The 9,193-nt window shown below is 36.7% G+C and overlaps 1 long non-coding RNA gene across 1 annotated transcript; it reads left to right on the top strand.

Annotated features, from left to right (window-relative positions):
• Positions 1-5,419: 5,419 nt before the first annotated feature.
• Positions 5,420-8,866, top strand: LOC131250989 (uncharacterized). Its single transcript, XR_009173544.1, has 3 exons — positions 5,420-5,920; positions 8,602-8,694; positions 8,777-8,866. It is a non-coding gene; the product is annotated as an uncharacterized LOC131250989 (long non-coding RNA).
• Positions 8,867-9,193: the final 327 nt, after the last annotated feature.

Raw genomic sequence — 9,193 nt, 5'->3', positions numbered from 1 at the left:
CTTCATCAGGAAGTGGAGAAGCTGTAGTGTGCATGACTGAAATAAATCAGGGACCCCTACCGACTATAGAGGACTGTATGACTAAGATGGCACAAGCACAGAGAACACTGATGGAGGAATGCAGAAATCTCCAACCTTTAGCAACTTTCATGCATAATGTAGCCCAGATGACAACTCCCTTAATGGTGGGTACTATGAATGGACATGAGCAGCAACCCGAAGGCTCTTAACCACTAAGGGTAGGATCACTCGGGTCTACTCATTCGACAAGAGCGATAACTCAAGAAGAAGTACGATAGGTCGTCAAAGAAGCCGTTAGAATGGAAACAGAGCATGAGAATATTGGCCGATTCAGATACCGAACGCCGTACCCAAGAGAAGTAGAAGATGTTCCTTTTCCAGTTAATTTCAAACAGATGGATATCCAGAAGTTTAATGGAGATGGATAGCAGGAAGAACACTTGATGCATTTCATTACTAACATGGGAAACTTCTCTATTGTACCGTAGTATTACCTTCGGCTGTTCAGTTCCTCTTTGACAAGTAAGGCATTTCGATGGTACTCCAGCCTAGCACCAGGATCGATGCAGACTTGGGAATAGATGCAAGACGGCTTTATGTCAAATTTCTTCTCATCAGAATGTGATGTCAGCATCACAGAATTAGCTTCAGTATGGCAAAGAGAAGGGGAACTAGTAGAGAAATTCATAGATAGATGGAAAACATTAGGAGCTTCTTTCAGACAATTACTAGAAAAGAAGGAGCAGGTAAAGATGTGCTTAAACTCTATGGAAACAGGAATCGTATTCAGGCTTACCAGTGCCGATATCAAGACTTTCCATGATCTAGTCATGAAAGCCCATGCCCTGGAGTTAATGACTAGGAAAATGTCAGTGTTTCATTATGAAATGACTAGAAGAGGACCCAATAGGTTGCTCGCAAACACTGTTGATCATGAAAAGAGAAATTCGGACACAAGGGAAATGAGAGGAAAGAGGACCGAGTGGAAAGAAGAGTTGAACCGTCCTAGAGGCAGATTCAGCGATAAAAGGCCCAGATCACTTAACTCTCATGAGGGGTTCGCATTCGAAAAGGAAGATGTAGTTCATATGATGAACCAATTACTGAAGGCCGGTACGATAGAATTACCACCATCTAAGGGCCCTGAAGAGGCAACACGAACAAAGGAAAGAGATTTCTGCCCCAATCATCGCTTAGTAGGACATCCGACAGAAAATTGCTTCATGCTAAAGTGCATAATACAGAGGATGAGAAATAGAGGCGAGATAATAATCAGGAAAGAAAAAGAGAGAGATAAGAAAGCAATAGTGAATGTATTAACCGTTAAAGAAAATGCTCGTGGAAGAATAAGGAAAGAACATTGTGAGGTTGCTGGCAAGGCTACGGTAATCACGTTATGATGAGGAAAATGAGTAACAAGTCCCTTCGGATAGAAAGCTGAAGCAGCAAAGATAGAGGTTGTCAGGAATCATTTCAGCAATAGTAAAAGAGAAGAGAAGAATGATACAAGGAAAGTGACTTATGATGTGATAAGTCATTTGAAAGTTATACCAGCCCGATTGCGCATTTACGACACATTGAAATTATCAAAAGACTTCCGGCAAAGCTTGATTTAGGCCCTATCCGATCATGATATTAGGGAGACGTTGCTTGTAGAAATGGAAAATGAAGAGCTCAAGGAGCAAGAAGATTGCATGCTAGTAAGTTCCTTTTTCGATGATGATCTAACCTACGATACAGGACACAATAGGCCACTGATGATAGTAGGCCATATTTGAGGCAAAGAAGTCAAATGGATAATGCTCGATAATGGATCTATGGTGAATCAGTTACCACTAACAACACTGAATAAACTGGGCTACCGGCGTTCTAATTTATACCCTAGTGGAATGATGATACAGGGCTTTAATCAAGATAGGCAACACGCACTTGACACTACCAAAAAATTGAGCAAAAGGCATGGACTTTGAAAGTTTTTGGCTATGGATTAAATCCGTAGTAGTTATGCTATGGATTTAATCCATAACTAAAGCCTAATTTATCTGTAGCTAAAACCTACCCCCTCACCATAATCTTATTAGATATTGATGGTGCTTAAGGGGCTCCATGAGGCCTATTGGAATATATGTGTTTGATCTAAGCCGTCCATCCATTCTGATATATAATTTTAGTGGATGAGCCCAAAAATTATGTAGATTAAAGGTCTAAGTGGACTACACCATAAGAAATAATAAAAATTAAATTTTTATTGTTAATATGTTATGTGATCTTCTTACAGCATTGATCTGATCCATTTTTTGTATCAACACTTAAAATAATACTTTAAAATTAATGGACGGAGTGGATAATTAAAATACATCACGGTGGGCCCCATGGTCCTAAAACCCAAAGTCTAAATGGGTCGTCCGTCATGCGCCCCTCCCAAAATGAAAGGTGCCCTTCCAAAATGAAACACGCCCCTCCTAATTCCCAAATCGTCCGCCCTTTTCTCCGACCCGTAGCAGACCTCCCAAAAACCCATCTCTCCATGTCTCTCTCGCAATCAGCCTTCTGTCGATCTCTTGCTCTACCTCACCCTCTCCCTGTCTCTTGGCCGCATTCCCCTCTTTTTGTTTCCCAACCTCTCTCTATCGCTAGCATTTTCAAAACCCCCTTTCATTGCAACAAGGAGAAGGAGAAAGAGAATGAGAAGGAGAAGAAGAAGAAGAATGGTTAGTCTCTCTCTCTCTGTTTCTGAAATCTGTGGAGTGGGTTCTTTTCGTTCATACACACCAATATTCCCAATGCATTTTCTTTTTCTTTTTCACAAGCCCTTAAAGGATTTTGTTGCATTTGGATGCGCCATTGAATCGAATTGCAACTTCCCCAGCATTCATATTGATGAATTAGGTTTTGAATCGCAGTTGTTTTTTAATCGCAGTTCCCTCATTGTATTCACTAGATTTGTATTAGATTAGTTTTTTAACATACAGATTTTATGTCGAATCGCTGGAATTTGGGGGTTAGCATCATTAATCGAATTTTTAGAATCATCAAAAACCAGAAATAGTTACGATTTTGCGATTTTGCTTTTATTTCTTCTTTGCTGATTTTTCTTTTGTTTCTTGTTTCTGAAAATTTGATGTGGGGAAAATCACATTACTGTATACTTTAGCTTAAAATCGCTAGTAACTGTTCGTTGAAAAGCTTGACAAAAAATGCATACCTTGTTCCTGTCTTTGACTTTGTTGTAGTGGGATAGATTGGAAGAACAATTAACAGGGACATGGAAACACAAGAGGATCCAAAAAATTCATAAATAATTTGCTAGGGACCTTAAGAATTTGCTAGATGCAAAAGAATGTGAAGATGGAGAGGAGGGTAAATATGAATCCCTACCTATCTGATGAGCCCTACACGTGTGAGAATTTTCTGTTGATCAAATGGGCAATATGGATAGGACATGCCCCCAAAATGCAATCTTTGTCTATTTTAAAGACTGTAAACTGTATACTGTTGTTGTATTTCCTTTCCTGTCTAATTCAGGTCACCAACTGTAAGGTCAGGATTGTCTCATTTGTTGATTTTGGGACAATCCATCCACTGCTGGGCCCATCAGATCAACAGTTTGGATAAGGACCCTATACAAACCAAGGACCCATGGTTGCTATGCATATGTTCAGCCAATGATGGTGATTGCATAGCTTCTCTTCGTAAATACCATATATGAATCATACAATTGTATCACTAATGGACTAAAATATGGTTTCGTGATTATTAATAGCTTAATATCTAATAAGAAATGAAGGGCGATGTAGTGGGGTTGTCAGTAACTTACTGAGACTAACTTCTTTCTTATAATCAGTCAAGATGCTCTATATGGCTCATTACTAATCACACTGCCATAGATTGTTATAAATTGGCTAATGTTAATTATGGAATTATGGAATATTATTGATTTCTCCTTTCTTTTTTAGCTCAATGGTAGACAAACTACATTTCAACATTGAGGTCTTAGGGTCAAGCCTAGCTTACCTATCAAAGAAAGAAAGATCTAGTCTTTGTATTTTATTAATCTTTCAAAAATACTTAAACAAATTTGTGGTTCTACCTATTTGATTTGATTTTTCAAAACATTGATTCCATCAATTTTGACATGGGTTACATACTTTTCTTTCCTCCTCCTTTTAGTAAATTGAGTTAAAGCTTTTAGATTTAGAACAATGCCAGCCATCTGAAATTTTAGTCAATAAACCATTCTTCTTTAATGGGATAGGTTTTTGGGACTTCATGAGCATGAAGAAATCCCTGCAGCCTGCCAGAGTGCATTTGACATTACCTGTTTATGCATGGAAGAGAGACTAGCCTACTCCAGTTTTGAACAGGCAAATCAATTTAAATTCTACACTGCACTCTTGAATTTCATCTCCTCATGAAAGTACTTTGAAACAATCTCTTTCTTAGACAACAGATGAGGATTTTTATGCATTCATGCATATTAAGTATATGTATGCATGCATGTATATTATACATATGAGTATGTCAACATATATGAACCTGAGACACTCAAGGTTGTGACAGAAAGCACTGCCATTGAGCTAGGGCTCAATGCCCCTGGCCTGACTTTGGTGCAGTATTCCCAAAGAGTGGGTGCACACCTCCCTCCCTCCATCTGCAATTGGTGGGAGACATGTACACTGGCTTTTGGTGCACAATGTTTGATGGCGATCTTTTTCTGTATATGCATGTATGTCTGTTTGTGTGTGCGTGTGTATGTATTTCTATTTGTAGTTTTAGGTGAATGGAGGGTGACACATTGTATTTCTGAATATCCCCCTTTTCTTTACTCACTTTGAAAGAATATACCATCCTTTTTATGGTGTCCTGAGCTTCAAGTGATTGATCACACTTCATGGCACAGGACATGGTGCCTTTGCATCACGAAGTGGAAGTAGAATTCCCAGATGGGCGGCCAACAGAGAATCACTGTGCCACTCTCTTGGAGTTTGGAAGAACGAAAGATAGGAAAATAACCATTGCATGGGTCTTACAGTTGGCATTCTAGCAGCCTTAGGAGCTTTGGTACTTTAACTCATTTTAACGCCCCTTTTTCAAATCATGACCTGATCAAACTCGAAACTGTCTGCATTACTTTCTCAGTTGTGATTCAAACGCTCATCGAGTCCCACCATGGATGGAGAAAGCCCAAAAATATTTTAGCTTGAAATTCCCTATTAATCAATATTAAGATTTCAATTTTTTTTTGGTTGTTCTCCTCGAAATCAGGTATTTGGAGGCCTTAAATCGAAGGTTTAATACTGTCTATATGTCTTGCAGGGTGAGTTTCAGACTAAAAACTCATACAAATCTCTTTGAGATTGCAAAGTGCAAGACATCTGTGTCTGTAATTGAGGTATATCATGTATAAATTTCTTGAATTTTACTCTTTTGTTTTATATAGGAATTTAAATTCACTTCTTCTCGTATCCACTTCTGCTTCTGCTTATTTGATCTAGCTTTAAGTCTGAATAAAAAAGAAAAAAAAAGAAGGAGAGAGAACAAAGTGGAGAAGTGTACCCCAATAAGTTTTATCTTCCAATTCCCAAATCCTGTAATTTTATAGTAAATTATGGAAACTAAAACCCTATACATACCTTGCAAATTTTGACTTAGCATTGTCAACTACGTCAATTTTTTGGTAGATGCATTGTATGGTTCCTGGATTGCCTTTTATGGTTAACTGATGTGTTTGGCAAACAGATCATTTAAATAGTATCATTTCATTGTGGAATGGGAGTGGGACTCGTGCAAATGAATAAGGATCCTGGCAGCAAACATGTCAATGTGGTAGGTACACTTGTGGGATATTGAGCAAGAAAGCTGGTGGTTGAACCAAAAAACAGGCCAGTCTAATTATTAGGTAGGTGAGAAGCATATGTTGAATGTGAATCAATAGTTATTTTCTTTGCAATCTTTTCAATTTTATTTATTTATTTATTTATTTTTAGAAAAGTGGCGTAACTGGTGTGTGGATGACATTGAGTTTTGGAAGTTCATATTTACAATGGAACATCATGTTTACCTGGACCCATGCTTGGTAGGGTTGTCAAGTGGTTGGGTTGGGGTTAGGTTACCTGGACCCGACTAATGGAATATGAGGTACCAGATCTAAATATGATGGAGTCAGGTATCCCATTGGTCTTTTCTTGTCTAGTTTTGGGCATTAATGAGGATTAGGATGGCTTTGTATCTGGAATTGGGTATGGCCTGGCATGTAGGCTCAGATCTGGATCCTGTTAGTTACTAGAAACATGCCTTTTGTATGGTTTTTAAATAAAAATATAATCTAAAAAACTAATCAGATGCAGGCAATGGTATCACAACTTGTGGTAACATGCCATCTTTTCTGCCAACATGCCATAGTGAAGATCACCCAACTAATTGGGTTATTTATCCAGACAGATTCAATCAGGTTTGATACTTTGGGTATCCACAAATCTTGGTGCTCACTGACAGCAATATGTTTTGGTCATGAGGGAAGGAGGCAGGGTGTTGCTTGTTTTATGAATCTCTTATTGATTTATGTTGGCATTCTTTTATCAGATTTTGGTTTCAATTAGGCTATTGATCTCTCTCTCTCTCTCTCTCTCTCTCTATTGTTTTTATTATTTACAATTAGAGGTTCATATTGTCATACTTGGGTGAAGCCTTATAATAATAAAACTAAAATAAAAGATCTCATATGTGTCTGTGCATGTGAGTTTTGATCCAATACAATCAACACTGATGTAAGTTATGGTTGAGTCGACCTCTATGGCCCCGCTATCATGATGTGTTGTAGAAATCCAATTTATCATTAGAAGCGTCTCAAGCATAAATATCAACCGTATCTGTGACTTACCCTGTCAACTGTGTGGGACCCTTTGATAAAGGGGCATACATATTATCATGAAATTCCACAACTTAGGTGTACCCTACCACAATTTAAGTGATTTTAGACATGATTTGACACTGTTACAGGGGGCATGGTTCATTTAAGGTTAGATATGACTAGTTTTGAGAAATCTCAAATCTTTTTTCTTTTTTTTTTTCTTTTTTTTTCAGTTCTGCTATATCTGTGTTTGACATACATCATGATGAGCCTCACTGTGATGTGTATGTGAAATCTACTTGGACCATCAGATGTGTCAGTTCACATTAGGACTTAGGCATTTTGATAATTTGACACCTCCAAAAGCACTGTTTGGTAATTTCCAATTGTGGAGGTATTATTTGATAAAATCCAAATTTAGGAGTAATTCTTCCTTAAAAATCCCAACAGAAAAAAAATTGTTTCAAGAATTTGTTTTGTTTAAAATAATAGTTTTGTTAACAAAAATTTGAAAAAAAAAAAAAAGTTTTAACATGCTTTTCCTTTATTTCAAATTTTCACAAACAAAAGCAATGCTTCTACTTTGTTTCAATTTTTTCATCAACAAAAACAAATCAGAAAATATCTAGTGTAAAAATATATTTCCTTCATTTGTATTTTTCATCAACAGAAAATGCAGTCACACTAAAAAATCGAGAAATAATTCTAAAATATGTTTCCTTTTTTCTATTAAGAAAAACAAAATCCCTGGGTAAAGAAATTTTTTAATTTTTTTGTAAAGGAAAAGTGGATTCTTATAAGAAAATTTCTTGTAAATCCCAAATTTTTCTGTTTTTTTTTTTTTAATTATTATTTTTAATATTGGTGAAAATTAATAATAAATCTTAGGTTTTCTCTCATTCCCTTTTGCATTTTACATAGTAGACACAAGGGTGAGTTGTTTGCGATTTGCATACTTTGATATTTCCGCTAATCAATAAGCTAAATATCACACCATCCATGATGGGGGCTGTCAGACCAATGGCTTGGATAGACCATCCATTGGCCCCCCATCTAGAAACCAAGTTCCCCATCATTGAGTGTCAAACTGGATGTTCTGTTGTCATGACAAATGGTTCTTTCACACAACAAAACAATTCTTCCATAGTTTTAGTTTCACACATGTAGTTTTGAAACTTTGCAACAATCACATTTTTCTTTAACTGCATTTTTCATATTCGAGCATATGTTGTTATCATACATGCAGAACCATTGAAATTTTGATGTAGTGATGTGTCCTCGGTAGATGGGATAAGGCTATTAATGCAGATTTGAATACAAAAAGATGAAGAAGACTCATTCACAGAGTTGAGCATCAAACTGTGGGAACACTAGGAATTAGAAGTGGGCCCATTAGGGCCTGTTTGGGACATGGGATTAGGTGGTAAGGAATTGCACTTGTTCCGTGCAAATTCCATCCGGCGTTTGTAAATGACCAAAGGATTGGATGAATACAAGTATCATATCATCTAGTCCCAACAGTAGAAACTGCGGGATTTCTGGTGGAGATACACTGCAACTTTTGCAATTGGAATCCATTATTCCAATAGGCCTTGAGAACTCAACAATCAAACTACCATTTCACAATTTGGGTTTTTGATTTGTTAGGATTGTGTATTTGTTATTAGTGGTTGGTTTTTTATTTTTAATAATTTGCAAATGCGAATTCTTTGTGATTTTTGAATTTCTAGATTGCAGGGTGTATGGTTGCTCTACTGGTAGTGGCTTCTACTCTGCTGGCAGCAGTGGCCATTCTACTTTGTGATTTTGACCATATCAATAAGGTCTTGTTTCTAATTCTGCTTTTGCTTCTTGTACTTTGAACATATGATCGGCAAACTGAGGAAAAGTATTTGTTTCTTGCAGTTTTGGTACTACACAAAGAAAGCCCAATTTTGTTCCATTTAATGAGGAATTGATGAAATCGACTCGAGGTATTTCATATGTCCTATGTTTCAGAAATAGGTAAATGAGATTTAAGACTCTTGTTTCAATTTTAGAAAATTTCTTGCTTCAATTTGTTGATGGTGTGCTTCCCATCAATTTGGATCTCGCAGTTGTTCTTTGGCTGTTTCATCAATTAAAGATATGTTATCTCAAAAAAGATTTTGTAAAATAGTTTTTATTTTATTTTATTTTATTTTATTTTATTTTATATGAGTCTGTTTTAATTAATTTATTCAAAAGATGAATTCCAATCTTTGTGCTAGTCTACTAATCACGTGGCACAAATTTTGTAAAATAGTTTTTCGGCTTATATAACTCGAGATAGTTAGGAATTAG

This window comes from Magnolia sinica, chromosome 1, assembly GCF_029962835.1.
Source record: "Magnolia sinica isolate HGM2019 chromosome 1, MsV1, whole genome shotgun sequence".
Taxonomy (NCBI): Eukaryota; Viridiplantae; Streptophyta; class Magnoliopsida; order Magnoliales; family Magnoliaceae; genus Magnolia; species Magnolia sinica.
The sequence above is the reverse complement of the archived record's forward strand: the minus strand, read 5'-3'. Positions and strand labels throughout refer to the sequence as shown.